Source organism: Amia ocellicauda, chromosome 2 (assembly GCF_036373705.1).
Source record: "Amia ocellicauda isolate fAmiCal2 chromosome 2, fAmiCal2.hap1, whole genome shotgun sequence".
NCBI classification, from domain to species: domain Eukaryota; kingdom Metazoa; phylum Chordata; class Actinopteri; order Amiiformes; family Amiidae; genus Amia; species Amia ocellicauda.
This window is the reverse complement of record NC_089851.1, coordinates 57,448,892-57,466,561: the sequence shown is the minus strand read 5'-3', so window position 1 is coordinate 57,466,561 and position 17,670 is coordinate 57,448,892.

The window sequence follows — 17,670 nt, the reverse complement described above, 5'->3', positions numbered from 1 at the left end:
ATTGTATAATATAGTGTATTTGACCATATTTCTGTATCAAGTAACATACTAAAACTGCAATTGATATTTAAAAGTATATTTTCACCATATATTATAAAATGGTATGCACATTTATAAAACATATTAATACATTAAAATACATTTCATATTTCAGAATATTATATATTTTTAAATATTTTATTTTTGTAAGGGTATCTTCCATAAATGCAGTTTTACCAAACAAAGGAAAACCAGGAAAGGTTGTTGGAGGAGATTACGCAGTTTTGGCAGCCCATTCTGAAACCCACTGCAGAATATATTCTGGCAGGAGGTCTGATTAAAATACTGGAAAATCTTCAATCAAAGTCAAGAAATGTGTCAAAAGGCTTCCAGTTTCCTTTCCTGCCATGAGAAGTATGCTGATTTCAGAACCTCTATGAAGTAGATTCCTTATTTTTCAAAAAATAAGTAATGGTTATTTTTTTCACTGTTTCCTCAATATATTAATAATAAACTGTTTTATTTTTTTCTGCAAAATAAGTAAAGTTTACTTATTTATTTCTGGTTCCTGTTTTTTTTTTTTTTTAAATAAGTAATGGTTATTTATTTTTATCTTTATTGTTTATTACTTTTTCTGTGAATTCTGATTCTAGTAGTATGAAGAAATAAGTAATAGTTACTTATTCCTTATTTCTGTTTCCCTGTTTTTTCACAAAATAAGTAATGGTTATTTCAAAAATCCCTGTTTACAAATGTAAGGACTTATAGGACAACAGCATTACATACAGATAGATAACATACATTAGTTATTATGCTAACAAGTGTCCATTATAAACAATCTATTAACAAATTATTGATTATGTTATTGTTATATGATTATTACAAATTATAAATATATTAGACATTTTTATTTAAAGATTTTTGCTATACTATGTAGTTTGCATGTTCTCCCCGTGTCCACGTGGGTTTCCTCCCACCGTCCAAAGACATGTGGGTTAGGTTAATTGGCTTCTCTAAATTGCCCTGTATGTGGGTGTGTCTGCGTGTGTGTGTGTGTGTGTTGCCCAGCGATGGACTGGGGTCCCGTCCTGGGTGTATTCCTGCCTTGTGCCCTTTGCCTGCCGGGATCAGTGCTCGGCGACCTTCGCCAGGATAACTGGTTTCAAAAATGGATGGATAATAGCAGCAATTAACTGGCATGGCAGTTAATGATAATAGATTGATATCGGTGTGCAAATGTCATGTTATTATACCCTTTATTAAATATGTTATTAAATACCTTAAAACATATTATAGCAAAAAAGTTTAAAAATGTCTAATATATTTATAATTTGTAAAATTAATCATATAATAATAACATAACATGTTAATAGATTGTTTATAATGGACACTTAAAATAAAGCATTACCATTATTCTTAATACATGGATACAAGATAATCAACAACATGGGAGGGCTTGAGAATCTGCTATGGCTTTGTGCAAGGAAATTTGGCACTGAATAAATGTTGGCTACGGCAAACATGCGCTGCTGTACAGGCTGACAGAGACACTGTGATGCATTTCTTCAATGAGTGATGCTTACTTAATCTTTATTTCCATTTCCCAGTTTAAGGACACTTATCTCTACAGCATTACTTCAGTAGTTCACGCAGCCCCCTATAGAAGTCAGCGGAAGATGTAGTGATTGAAGTAATGGAGGTATCTTGGCCTGTACACACTTGGCAGAGGGAACGACAGCCTGGCCATGGAACACCTACCCCCAGCTCCATCTTGAGATTAGCGAGAGGCAGCAGTGATGCAGCGCTATGGAGCCTACAGCGCAGGGAAGGGACTTAATGCGTGGTATCTCTGATGTAGTGCTTGTGTGTTTTTCAGGTCTTTTCTATAATGTGCTTTCTGTATTGTCATAAACCCCTGGCACTTTTTGTCACTGTTACTCTATATTGTTTTGAATTACATTCATAAAGAAAATAAAACGAAAAATCTCTAATAGTGTGTGTCTCAATGGTTGTGTTTGTTCATACATCGATAAAAAACGTTTGGAAATACTATGAAAAGTAAAATGTAGATAACAAATAAGTAATCATAAGTTATTTCTGTGTCCTATTCTGTAAAAAATAAGAAATGATTAGGCCTACTTATTAAGTGGTTACTGAACAGTGTGCTCTCTGTCAAAAGCCAGCTTTTGGGCTCCTCTGCACAAGAGGGCTTTTGACCTCAGATGCTGTTGCCTGTGCAGCTGAAGGGAAATCAGACTGTCATCTGTGTGTTTTTCTATAAAACAAATGTGTATTATGCAAGTTTGTTGTGGTTGTTGAGGAGGAGGAGGAGGAGGACATGTAGTGTGTTGTTGAGGAGGAGAACTTTGTGAAGCCACTTGTTCAGTTGGCCCGTTGGTCTAGGAGTATGATTCTCACTTAGTGTGCGAGAGGTCCTGTGTTCAACTCCTGAACGAGCCCTAGGGCATGAAGCCGTCTGGTTTCGTGGCTGGTGACGGTAGTCTTCTTGGGGTTGCTTTCCTCTACCTGCTTTCACATTATTGTTCATCTGCACTGTGAAGTGCTGTTAAATGAGTTTTGAATCATTTGGCTGAATCGGAGCAGATAACATAGCCCTAAACATTTCAGAATTCATCCTGCTGCTTTTGTCAAAAGTCAACCAGTTCTCTTGACAGCCATACATGCCCTTACCATAACACTACCTTCACCATGTTTCACAGATGAGGTGGTATGCTTCAGATCATGAGCAGTTCCTTCCCTTCTCCATACTCTTCTCTTCCCATCATTCTGGTACAAGTTGATCTTTGTCTCATCTGTACATAAGATGTTGTTCCAGAACTGTACAGGGTTCTTTAGATGTTTTTTGCCAAACTCTAATATGGTCTTCCCATTTCCTGTTTAAATACAGAGGGTTTACCACAAGATGTACTCTGGTGAAGTGTTCTCTTGATTGTTGACATTGACACAGATACGCCTACCTCCTGGAGGGTATTCTTGATTTGGCCAACTGTTGTGAAGGGGTTTTCCTCACCAGGGAAAAAATTCTGTCATCCACCACAGTTGTTTTCCGTGGTGTTCATGGCCTTGTGGTGTTCCTCCGCTCACCAGTACGTTCTTATTAGTGGATTTGGCCCCACCTAATGTTTTTGCTCTCTGATTGGTTTGTTTCGATATCTAAGGCAGAACACCCCAAGAACAAGCAGGATCTAAAGACAGCTGTAGTGCAGGCCTGGCATAGCATCACCAGGGAAGAAACCCAGCATCTGGTGATGTCTATGGGTTCCAGACTTCAGGCAGTCATTGACTGCAAAGGATTTGCAACTGATAGGGAGAAATTTTACTCCCTCAATAAACAGGCGGACAAGGAATACTCAGGACCCGATTTAACTGAAATAATACCAAAATAGTTTATTCAGCTACAACTAAGTGCTCTGGAGATGGTCAGTCAGCAAGACACATCTAAGGTTTTTCTAAAGAACATGCTATCATATACAAGATGACTCCCTTTGGTTGCTGGGAAACTGGATGACATCAATGATGTACCCCAAACTTGATCACAGACTTCTCCTTTGTCTTCTGTTTTCTCTATAGCCTTGGATGAAAATGTTTTTCTAAAAATCAGCTACACAGAACTACTGCACCTGTCCTCTGCGGAGCAATACACAAAGCTTAAATTCATACATGGGCTACACAATCTTACTGCAACAATGGTGCAAATATATTTGGCATTCGGACAGGCCACTGTCCCGCATCACAACCAAGTATTGAAACTCACAATTTAATTAATGATTATGTTAGTTTGTCCAAATGCTTTTGAGCCCCTAAAATTGGGGGGACCACATAAAAATTGGTTTAATTCCTACACCATTCACCCGATTTGGATGTAACTACCCTCCAATTAAAGATGAAAGTCTACACTTAAAGCACATCTTGATTGTTTCCTTTCCAATCCATTGTGATGGTGTACAGAGCCAAATTGACAATTGGGTCTGTCCAAATATTTATGGACCGGACTGTATACCTGTAACGAAGGACTGCCATGGCGGGGAACCCAGGTGCGGAGTGAGAGGTGGTCAGAAACAGGCTGTGGTCAATGCTGGCAAACCGTAATGTCCAGAGAAATCCACAAGTCCTGGTCGAAAAGACAAGCAGGGGGTCAATGATCAGGCAAACAGGCTGGTAGGGAGAATACGGGAATTGGTGGAGGAACACGTGGAGGTTGTAAACAATCAATAACAAAAGGATACAAGACTTAGCAGTGAATTAAAGTCACAGAAAGGTTTATATGTGTAGCAGAGAGGAGCAGAGGACGGTGAAGGAGAGTGCTGGTCCAATGGGAGTTCGAGGATGATAGAACAAGTGCACATGGTGCCGAGGAATGTTAAGTGGCTGATTGCTGGGGAATGTGAGGGTTTAGAATTCCGGTGATTCTGACCTCTGCAGGGGAGCTTGTGAATTGCGGGATGTGTGGGATACAACAGTGACAATACCACTTGTTATTGTGTGTTTGAGTTTACTTGCATGGATTGTCTATTCATGTCAATATTAAAATTCCAAAGCATAACATTTATTCACAACATGCTTTAGTGTTAAATGTTTGATATGGCAGCGCATATAAAGGTGTATACAGCTCTGGAAAAAATTAAGAGACCAGTGCACAATTATCAGTTTCTCTGGTTTTACTATTTATAGGTATATGTTTTGGTAAAATGAACATTTTTGTTTTATTCTATAAACTGCTGAAAACATTTTTCCCAAATTCCAAATAAAAATATTGTCATTTAGAGCATTTATTTGCAGAAATTTACAACTGGACAAAATTACAAAAAATATGCAGTGTTGTCAGACCTCAAATAATGCAAAGAAAAAAAGTTCATATTAATTTTTAAACAACATAATACTAATGTTTTAACTTACAAAGAGTTCAGAAATTAATATTTGGTGATTTTCAATCACAGCATTCATGCGTCTTGGCATGCTCTCCACCAGTCTTTCACATCGCTGTTGGGTGACTTTATGCCACTCCTGGCGCACAAATTCAAGCAACTCGGCTTTGATTGATGGCTTGTGACCATCCATCTTCCATCCATCACATTCCAGAGGTTTTCAATGGGGTTCAGGTCTGGAGATTGGGCTGGCCATAACAGGGTCTTGATCTGGTGGTCCTCCATCCACACCTTGATTGACCTGGCAGTGTGGCATGGAGCATTGTCCTGCTGGAAAAAACAATCCTCAGATTTGGGGAACACAGCAGAAGGATCAGAGCAGAAGGAAGCAAGTTTTCATTCAGGACAACCTTGTACATGGCTTGATTCATGCGTCCTTCACAAAGACAAATCTGCCCGATTCCAGCCTTGCTGAAGCACCCCCAGATTATCACTGATCCTTCACCAAATTCCACAGTGGGTGCGAGACACTGTGGCTTGTAGGCCTCTCCAGGTCTCCGTCTAACCATTAGATGACCAGGTGTTGGGCAAAGATGAAAATTTGACTCATCAGAGAAGATGACCTTACTCCAGTCCTCTACGGTCCAAACCTTATGGTCTTTTGCAAACCTCAGCCTGGCTCTTCTTTGCTTCTCGCTTTTTTCTAGCTTTGCAAGACTTCAGCCCTGCCCCTAGGAGCCTGTTTCGAACCATCCTCGCAGTGCACTTCACCCCAGCTGTCGTTTGCCATTCTTTTTGTAGGTCACTTGATGTCATCCTACGGTTGTTGAGTGACATTCCAATGAGTTGGCGGTCATCCCGGTCAGTGGAGAGTCGTTTTTGTCTTCTGCTGGTAGCTTTGTAGCTTTGTTGTCCCCAATGTCTGCTGCTTGACCTTGTTCTTATGAACCGCCATCTTTGACATTTTAAGAATGGAAGCAACGCTCACTGTATCCCTCTGCCAGTAAAGCCAGAATTGAAACCTAATTTTCTCAAAACTTTCCTTTTCAACTCTTTTGGCATGGTCAATAGTTATTTTCTGATTCCAATTACTTTTGAGGTTCTACTAGCACTGTTTTTCCCATCCAGCTGGTGCTAATGCAAGAGGATAGTGATATACTTTTCCTCCTTAAATATGATTTGGTTCAGGTGATCACCTAATTAGTACCTCATTGAGTAGAATGAGGTGTGTCTGTGTTGGAATTCAACAGACACTGGCATGGAATGACTGCCATACATGTCGAGATGCTGATTTAAGAAAAATGTGCAGTGGTCTCTTAATTCTTTCCAGAGCTGTATAAAATAATGAGGACCTAGTAGGGCAGCATGGTGGCATGGTGGTTAGCACTGCTGCCTCACCGGTACAGGGGTCTGGGGTTTGAGTCCTGGCTTGGGGGCTTGTCTGTGTGGAGTTCACATGATCTACCTCTGTCTGTGTGGGTTTCCTATGGGCACTTCAGTTACCAGTTCTGTGAGAAGAGTGCAAATCTAAACAAACAAGAAGGTTCTTGAGTTTCAACTTCACTGCTGCAACTGGTCTGTAATTCTGTGAGGCAAGAATGATAAAAAAAAATCTGTAACCTTTGTAAGGACTTGTAAGGTATGCATATTCCATGTTTTTACTGGTAATGGATTTTATGTAATTACAGTCACTGACTCCCTCAGCTGTGCTTGGGTGGCCTTCTTCTCCTCAGTCCTCATCCTCCTCAATCTCTCTGCAGAATTTGACACTGTCGATCACTCCATCCTCCTCTCCTGCCTCGCTGACCTTGGAATCTCTGAACTGCTCTCACCTGGTTCTACTCCTACCTCAGCGACGGGACCTACCAAGTGACATGGCGAGGTTCCTCATCCACCCCCCAACCTCTCCTCACAGGTGTAACCCAAGGCTCCATTCTGGGTCCCCTCTTGTCCTCTCTCTACACTCACTCCCTGGGCCCCCTCATTGCATCCCATGGTTTCTCTTACCATTTTTACACCGATGATGCCCAGATCTTCCTGTCTTTTCCCTCCTCCGACATTCTCATCCCCTCTTGCATCTCTTCCTGCTTGTCTGCTATCTCTGCCTGGATGCACTCACACCACCTCAAGCTCAACCTCTCCAAATCTTTTTTACATTCCGTTAATTCCTTTAGAAATCAGGATAAATTGGGTAAAACCAGAAAAGCATCTAATTAATTCTCATTCAGGAGTCAACATAAAAAACAGAAAAGAAACAGAAAACCATCCTGAGGTTCTGTGACACCGAAGAAGGTTTCCTACTGTTCACAGAGAAAGGGGAGCAATTGCTTGCCCCAGTGGAGGACCTTCTACGGCAGATGGGATTGAAGACTGTGGAGGAGATCGAACAGCTTCTCCCTGTAGTAGCAGACATAACTATCCAAAGTAAAAAAAAAATGCAATCAATCTATTGCAATTAGCAATGAGGAGTAGCATTTAGTGCTATTGTTTGGCTCCAAACCAGAAGCCTATTGGATGATGTGTTATTTTAAATAAGTATGTATAATATAAAAATAGTAACAGACTGATTTGTTTTTTTGTATACGCATATTTTACTGTTTTAGTTTTTAATTTACTTTTTTTTAACTAAGTTAATTACATGCAATTAAATGTGTGTGTATATATATGTTTCCAATTTTGTTTACTTTTTAACAAAATTAAAGTGTTCCGAAGCCCAACCCTGCAGCAACACCAGTCTATCACAAGGCAACTCTAATTATCTCTAATTAAGGACACAAGTCTAACACAGGGTAACTCTAATTCTAATGTTTGTTATATTCCTTTTTGATAATTTTCAAGATAAGAAAATGTACAAACAAATGATATATGCCAATATTCAGTAAATAATTATCCATTAAGTTTAATCTGAGGATTTTTACAGCTTTCCTTCTACCCCCAAAATTCCAACTCCTGTTACAACTTTGGTAGAAACATAGTATACATACCAGGCAATTAATTCCCTATATTATCCTTATCTAATAGCCTTAGCTTATTTTCCTTAAACACCTTTTTCAAATCGTTTAACGTTTCGATTATTTTCAAAAACTACTACTAGTAGCTTACTACTGTTAAAAATAACTTACATGTACTTATAGTAACTTACATACTGTAGCATTGGGGGGGCATTTTATTGGTTATTATGAATTATTATTTATTATTTTGTATTGTAAGGATAAGGGTGTCTGCCAAGAGATAAATAATAATAATAATTTAATTATTGAAACAGCGATACACAGCAGACCGACACTGTACACACTGCCGGTTTATCTGCCGCTCACGCTTGGCTGCGAGGCACTGCCTGAAGAGCTGGAGTCTCTGGCCTGCGCCCCCTCCTCCCCTGTCTGCTGGCCAGGAGCCGTAAGTGTCCATCCTCATTTCTGATGCCAATGTAGTATTTTCAGCGGGGGAAAACAAGTAGCCCACAAATCGCTTGCTTACTTGCTGCTAGATTTATTGAAGAAAAAAACTACGCGCCTCTTGCCCAGTAGAAGTTCACACAGTTCCAGGTGTTGCTCCGCACACGTGGTCACCAACTCTAAAACCCCTGCACACACCCTAATAAACCCCAGCTACCTTACCTAAATTAGCATAACACATTTTTAAATAAATTAAACTGAGCACTTTATCTCCGTTCTTACACATACATAGTATTAATAATTATACTGTTCTTACCACATGTAAATCCTGCAATAAATCATTCCCCAGCGTGAAGTAATTTTCACAAAATTATTAGGAATTGGGGGTGCACAAAATGTACTAATTTATGTTTAATCTTAATTGTAAACTACTGTAAATAAATGAATAAACATATCAAGAGGGCTTCCTTTGATCTACTGGCAGAGGTCTGGTCTCATAGTTCTCAAAGCAACTGTTGATCAATAATGATGAGGTGACCTCTCCAGCCACAGATTAGCCACAGAAATCTTGAAGGAGATGCTGGGAGTGTCAGAACAGCCTTGCTAAAATTTGCTTGCTTGACAATTAATACAATTGGCTCTGTTGACATGTTTTTCAATCATTAATATAAAACATTATACAGTTTATACAAAACATTAATACCGGCTCTTCAAAAAGTTTTACATTTATATTTATAAATGTTATTTTGTATACTGGTAAGTTAGCCTTGATTGGTCTTTGTTCACATATTTTTCTTTTTAAGCTGTCAAAAGCAAAATATTCCATACCTCTGTTTTGGATAGCGTACAGTTGCTAATAATAATACAAACCATACATTTCATTACAATAACACACACACATATATATTAAGGCTGTCAGTCCATTCAAATATTTGATCGGTTAATCAATGGGCAATTGCTGATTAATCGGGCACTTATTAAAATAAAAACAACGCTGTAACATTAATGGTAAAATATATATATATAGGAATATATATTTAAAAAACACCAAATCATTATAATAAGCAAACTAAATTATAATTGCTACAGCAAATGGGTGCTCACAAATTATACTGTAAACTACACTGCTCTTGTAAGAAAAGCATTGCATGCAAATGAAACAGAAAACCTTTCCTTGTCTTCAATATTTTCTTACAAATCGAGTTTGAATCCAAAGTTTAGTTTCCCATTAGCGGCTTGTGACCCTGTAGATTGTGTGCTGATACTGTACACGTGATGTGATCTTTTGCATGATATGCCTTTATAATTTAACTCTAGAAGTGCACGGCTGGTCAGTTTGACTGATTTAATTTGAATTACTATGTGTTCCTGAATACACTATGGATACCAATTCCTGACTTTTCCTAAATATATGTATTAAATATGCCTACAGCATTTTAGCTGCATAAACGCAAATAAAGTTTTTTATTTGATCATTATTATACTATAGTTTTGGCTCTTGTAGGTAGTTTGAAATGTCGGTGCTTCTAGTGTGTACTGTATAATAGCCAGTCATTATAATAGACATTTTTAATTTGTTTAAATCTGCTTGATATATGATCTTTTAAGAACTATACTGTGATGATTATATATATATATATATATATATATATATATATATATATATATATATATATATATATATATATATATAAATATACTGTGTCATTTATGTTGTTGTAACTTACCATTACATATAGTGTGCCTTCCAGATGTATGCATACCCCTGATTCAATGTAACAAAAATAGTTTTAGCAAAGAAAAGAGAACAATGATGTTTTTTGTTTGTTTTTGTTTTGTTTAAATACATGCACACATGAAACAATGTAGGACTATCAGTGTTAGATATCGCAAAAATATTAAAGTACAAGTTTTGAACAAATATGCAAATATGTTTTTGCGAAGTACAGTACTGAAACTAGTATTGCTTTCATTAATTTCTGCAACAAATGCTGAGTGTACACTTGCATAGATGTGAGTGAAGCCATCTTCTTTTTGCCAATGTACAGCATGGCAGAAGCTGCCATAACTAAATATTCCTATACATATTTACACTCTTGATCTTGCTTTTCTCTTTCAAAACTCAAAACTTCACCATGTAGTCTCGCTCCTAAACACCCTTTATATAGCATGCAATTGCATCACGATTTAATCTGTATTCACCTGATTAAATCATGCAATTTCATGCATTCGGATTTCATGAAATCCAACGAAATTGAACACATTCGGATTCCATAGAAATTTCATAGTGTATCACAAAGCTCTTTACAAGAAAATATAGTTAATTAAATATTAAAACTACAATTAAGATAGACAATAAAACAATACAATTATACTATAGTACTTACTACAGTAGTACAACAAATACTGTAGGACACTGTTGTATACCACACTAAACTTTTATACTATGGTATACTGAATAATGTGTGACATACGATAGTACACTGTTATACTATAGTATACTCTTGTTACGTGATATACTATAGTATCTTGTAATGTACTATAGTGCCTCCTACGGTACTTAGACAAATATTGAACTACCCTGTTGTATACTATAGTTTACTGTAGTACCTTGTGATGTACTATAGTACTTAATATATTACATGTACACTGAAACATACTGCTTACTGTACTTCCACAATGTTTCTCATGGAACTTTAGCATTCTAGTTATAAATAATATCATCATTATTATTATGCTTTTACTTTGTATTGCCTACAGGTCTTACACATACTAGTACAGACTGTTACCGAGGGTCTGGTGGAGAGAAAATGGTCACCTATTCCTTAAGAAAATCATATTAATAAATATATCTTCACTTCAGACATTTGTGACATTGCTATATTTAAAACAATTTATACAAATAACAGAATTAAGATAAAATTGTGGTGCAGTTCCCCTTAAAGTTTAAGCAAAACTTATTTTAGCAAATACATTGTTTATTCATTACTTGAATCGCTTCACATTACATAAATAAATGAATAAATGTAGTAGTGTTGACATAAATAAATGTCCATTTGAACAAGTATTTATGTATTAATGTATTGATTATTTTCACTGTATTTATTTTTAATTAAAATTTAAAACAAATTCGCAGTGAAAATAATAAATAAATGTTGAAATAAATAAATACATGTTCTAATAAATACATGGAGATTTATTTATTATTGTATTTAATTCAAAATCTGTTTATTTATCCATCTATTTATTTCCACATTAATTCATGTATTTATTATTTTCTCCATGTATTTATTTTTAATTTTGTCATGGATAGTATGGAGGATAATTTGTGCCAAAATGTAAAAACAAAAAAAAAAACAATGTATAAATAAATAAATAAATATGTAGATAGTAAAGACGTTAATTCTGTTCGGAACTTAAAATGGTGTCCAGACTGTTCCTATTGCACAGACCTCCTGATGTGCCTTGTCCTAATGGATTATTTCTGTAATGGATAATTTAATCACTGGATCTATAGAGTTGAACATAAGACAACATACGGACATACGGACATACTCGGTCAGGCGCAATAGTAAAAACTAATTGGAGCTATTTGCTCCTTAGTGATATACTTTGCTTTTCCAGCTGTAAATATATATAACGCATACATCAGAAATCAACGTGATAACTATATGAAACACCAGGTATGCAACTAAATAAGCTTGAGAAGGTAAATGGAAAAATGGAGAGCAGCAGCAATCTAAAGCTACTTAAATGGTTAGATTGTGTTTTAAAGTACACAAAATGAAACTTAGAGAATAAACTGTTTACTACTATATTATGATATTAGAAGTATTGATGGTACTACTAATGTAATTAAATTGATACATTTCAATCAAATAAGTGTAGTTGGTTTATTGAGATTGAAATGGCTTGTTCCTTAAAATATTAGACCACAAGAGGGGGAACTTGACCTTGAATACTCTACTTACCAAAACCTTTAAGCAACAATTGTTGTCAACATGTGTCTTCATCTGATTCATATTTTTATGAGTCTGAAGCCATACATTTCTCGACTCCAAGCACCTGGAAGCCTCAAAAGTTGGGGGCCAAGCAACGAAGTTGCTGGAACCCTATTGTTATTGTTAGGATTATTATTTTTCCGCAGTATCTTTTCAAAAGCCTATAAAAACCAACGCTTGATGAAAACTCATGAAACTTCATACAGTGATAGATGGCTATGTAGTACTATGCCATATTCAATATGGAGGCCATATGTCACATGGTCTGGTGGCCATAGTGGCTTAAGTGACACATTTTGGAAAATATACAAAAATCTTCTTCTCCGAAACCGCAGACGGGACAGATGTGAAACTTGGTGTGTGATGTTATGTTATGGCCTAAATTCAGATTTGTTCAAAACAAGTCAATAAGTAATATGGTTTGGCAGCCATATTGGATTGGCCAAGAATCTTCAAAGATCTTCATCTCTGAAATGGTTGGTCTGATTGATATGAAATTTTGTACACGTGACCTTGGCTAGATCCTCTATCAGATTTTTTCAAGGCAAGTTGATTGAGAAAACAAAATGGCCGCCATGAGCCAATCAAATTTCAGAGATGGTCAAGTTGCAAATAAATGCATATGGTGCAGTATGGAACTATGTTAGAATGTATTGGACTGATTGTTACATGACAGAATTGATCCCATAAGCAATGTGGTGGTCACTGGTCATTATTATTATTATTATACTTATTTTTTCTTCTCTTCCACCAGAATATGTTCAAATGCCTATAACTTTTGAACCGCAGTCTAAAAAGTCACCAGACTTTGAATGGATGTAGGGGTCTATGGCATGGTCACTAGATCGCAAAATGGCGGCATAATGTCACATGGTTTGGTAGCCATCTTGATTGTAGTCCAGGCAAAAAATTACAGTTTTCAAACATAGTTTTCTCAGGAACGGGAAAGATATTGTACATATTGCGCTTATGAGTAGTAATGATGGCACTTTATGTCAAAGTGTCAGGTGGCCCCACCCCTACCCAGAAGCCCCATGGGCTGGGAAGCCCCGCCTTACCCAGAAGCCCCACGGGCCAGGAAGCCCCTCCTTACCCAGAAGCCCCACGGGCCAGGAAGCCCCTCCTTACCCTGTACCCTTTGATCCTCTCCAGTCAGCCAACTTGTTAGGATACAGGTTTTACCCTTTGACCCTCTCCTGTCAGCCATCTTGTTTGGATGACCGTAATCTTGTTAGGATGACAGCCATCTTGTTTGGATGACCTCCATCTTGTTAGGATGACAGGCATTTTGGAAAGGGCACAGGTCATCTTGACAAGTGTTTACTGCCATCTCACCCTGATGGTGTATGTGTGTGTGTGTGTGTGTGTAATGTTTAATAGTTTAAACTTATTATTATTTGTGTTAGGTTATGTTTTATGAATAGGTTTGTTATGATAAGTTGTTAGCAAAATAAAATACATTAAAATTAAAAGAGAACAACAACATAAAGTTTTAATAAAAAAGTATTTTAAACTGTGTTTAGTGATGTGCGTGTGATGATTTTAGGTTATATATTTTATGATTATTTTTGGGGTGGTACAGTGTTGGAAAAATAAAAGAGAAAGAAAAGGTATAGACATTCAAAATATGAGACTCAGTAAAATATATTTCAATGTCAATATTTTATTGTGACAGCTCTAAAAATGACAACAAGGCATCAAGTCAGATGTAGACAGTGAGATTAGATACTGACTCGGGTGACCAATGATCCCGCTTCCCCAACACCTACAGCAGCCAGGAAGAAACAACTGAACTGTACTGCACTAGCTACTCCCTCTACTTGTTTATTGGCCAGGGCAGTGACACTATTCTGTCTAGCACAGTGTAGAAATTGGGTTTGGTCATGATAGGGATAGTATTTCCAAAAGAACTGTGCAGAACTTTTTGGACAGATGTAAAAGCAGATTCACCAGGATGTGTCTCTTTATACAGCATTCTCTTGAGCACATTGGGGAGGGACGCCACTGTTTTTTCAACATCAGCAACTAGCGATTTCACATCAGAATTACCAGTATCATACAAATCACCAAACTTGTGAGCTATTAGAGTGAGGATGACATCTTCAAACATAGATTCCTCAAACATACGTAAACATAATTCCAGGGGCCCCGGGGGTTTCTTTCTCTGAAAAAATATAGGAATTAATATAATGTCTTATTGCACAGAAAAGCAGAGCAGACACAAACAGTATTTTATTTATGTTTGTAAAACACTTGATAAGCCTTGTTTTTTATAACCTTCTCAACTATTTGCATTACTTTCTCATCCACACTTTCTAACAAGTCACTAAACCATTTTGAAGGTAGAGTGCATGTTTCAGAGAAAAGCACGCAGTAAGACAGCCCGCTACTGTAAAAAGAGGTAAGCAGACAAATAGCACAGTTAACCCCACTCCGAGTGTGCATAAAGAGATAGACAGGTCAGGTGAACAAATACCCTGTACAGGCATTCAGACCTCTGATGATTCTAGGGCCCTGTTGTTTAGTAAAATATGTCACATTTGTTGGCAACTGGTAGAAGATTTACACACAGCTCATAGAAAAATACATGTTTTGACAAATGTGTTAAAACAAAAAGGGTATAACATCGAGTTTGCTGAATCGTCACACTGTGAGTGAAAACCGCAATTAACAAATAATGAAACAAGTAAGACACAAAGACACTCGGTCTGCACGTATCACGGCAGTACTGATAAAGAATATTAATGTAGCCAAAAGAATGCTGCGTAGGCTTAAATCTAGAATGGATGTGTCACAATTAGCAGGATCACAGACACCATTACAGCACAGTGGCGGTTGATGACCACCCAGCAAACTTGGAAATTCAGGAATATATTGATTTGATTGTGTCTGATGAATTAGCATTAGAAGCTGATAATAATAACCAACCAGACTTGGAAATTCAGGAATATATAGATTTGCACGTGTCTGATGGGTAAGCATTAGAAGCGAATAATAATGATAATCAGATTGGGGGTGGTGATGTAGCAATGTTAGAGGTGAATAATGAAAATGCTGAACAAATGGTTGAGGGTGGTGATGGCGGGGACCCGCCTCGGGTGTTTTTGGAGCGTATTCGTCACTATGACCGGGAACTTAACAGGTTCCGGGGAATGGAGTTTTATGAAGAATTCAGGTTTGTGAATCTGGATCTGGTAGAATTGTACTGGTGCTGTGCAAGGGCTGTTAAATGAAATATCACACAATGTGGGTCCTAATGATTTTGTACAGCTTAGACTGAGCTCGGGGTCATTAAATAATGCTTTCTGTTAGAGGAGGCAACATTTGGGGGAGCTGGATGAAACAGATTTCCTAGAGAGCATAGCTAATTTACTGCAAAGTCACACCGAAATCCTAATATGCAAGGTGGGGTACGGAGACGTATAAAAGGTATTTTGTTTTGCAAGATAATAGACAAGAAAAGGGCATGCCTCACTGATTTCAAAAACCAAGGTAACAATTTATGTTTTGCCGCCAGTGTGTACCGCCTGTGGAAAGGGAAAGAATGCACAGATGTTTGTTTTACTTCACAAACAGCATTACTACGGGGTTTTAAACATCAGAACATTTATAGGTGTTAACTATTTCTGTGATTATTGCCACGCAGTATATGGGCATAAAAATAGTCACACGTGTCGGAATTTGTGCAGAGCGTGTTTTGACCCCCACTGTTTTGAGGTTAAAGAGACCATCACCAGATGCGATGTATGTAAAATATTCTGTAGAGGTGGTGTCTGTCTCAGGAAACACAAGGCTAAAGCTGCCACCAAAGAGATTCAGTGTGTTCAACACTTTTACTGTACAGAGTGCCGGACTTTTCTCCCAATAATGCACACTTGTGAAGAAAAGCTCTTTCCGCGCTGTAAAAGTGTTATCCAGACACCTGACAATCATGTATGCTACATGAGCGTAATAAACATCCCCAAACAATCGGAAAAATACATTTTCTTTGATTTTGAATGCATGCAAGAAACAGGACACACATCCCAAATTATGTTTATGCCTCACACATAAACAACAACCGCACATGGGAGTTTTATGGGGATTCTTGCTTATCTGACTTTGTGAAATGTTTCATTGACACGTGTTTTAAAAACTACACTTTTATTTCACACAATGGTAAAGGCTATGATAACTACTTGGTCATTAGAGAGCTCATACGTGAAAAGGTTGCTACACACTTCATCACACAAGGAGGTAAAATTATGTGCATGACAGTGACTGCTCTGAACATCATGTTCATTGATTCATTACATTTCTTGCCTCTGAAACTGAGCAATATGCCAAAAGCAATGGGGTTTGAGGGTGAGAAAGGCCATTTCCCACACTTCTTTAACACGGTCGCAAACCAAAATTATGTAGGACCCTTACCCGCTGAACAATTTTACGGGGTAGACTACATGATGGGTGCTGATAAAACACAGTTTCAGGAATGGTACGATGAGCACAAACTCGATGAATTGAAGCGGTATTGTAGACAGGACGTGGACATACTGAGACAAGCTTGTACTACATATAGAAACGAGATATTAAGTATGACAGAGCAGATACGTCTGAAGTGTCCGTCTGACCCTGATTCAGACCTGATTAAAGTCAGTCTTGACCCGTTTCAGTACATCACATTAGCCTCTGTGTGTATGACCATGTACCGGTACATGTTTCTCAGACCGCAGACCATAGCATTAGTCCCGCACAACAATTATCACAACCAGAAAAAGCGGTTCTCGACCCCCGCTATTCAGTGGCTCATGTATACTGAACACACAGACAACATCAGTATACAACACGCACTAAAGCGGGGTGGTGAGCATAAATTTGGCCCGTACTATCTAGATGGTTTTGCAGTAATAAACGGTGTGTACACTGCTTTTGAGTACCATGGATGTTTTTTTCATGGTTGCGATACCTGTTATAGCGAAAATGACGTTAACAGTGTGACAAAAACAACATTCGGCTGGCTATATCAAAAGACAATGTATAAAACCGAATTCTTAAAATTACAAGGGTTTGATGTTAAAGTGATGTGGGAACACAAATGGAAGACAATGCTGAATGAAGACCAGGATGTTAGGGCATTTATTTCCGAATCATAGTTACCAGCGCCTTTAGACCCCAGGGAGTCTCTATTCGGTGGGTGGACGAATGCAGTGACCCTGTATTATCAACCAAAACCTGGCTAGGAACTCCGTTACTATGATTTCACCAGTCTGTACCCGTTTGTAAATAAAACCAAATTGTACCCCGTTGGTCACCCGGATATAATATGCGAGGGCTTTGAAGATTTACAAAATTACTTTGGGCTCGCAAAAGTCAAAGTTTACCCTCCTAGAAGGTTGTTTTTCCCTGTGCTACCGACCAGAGTTGGTAAAA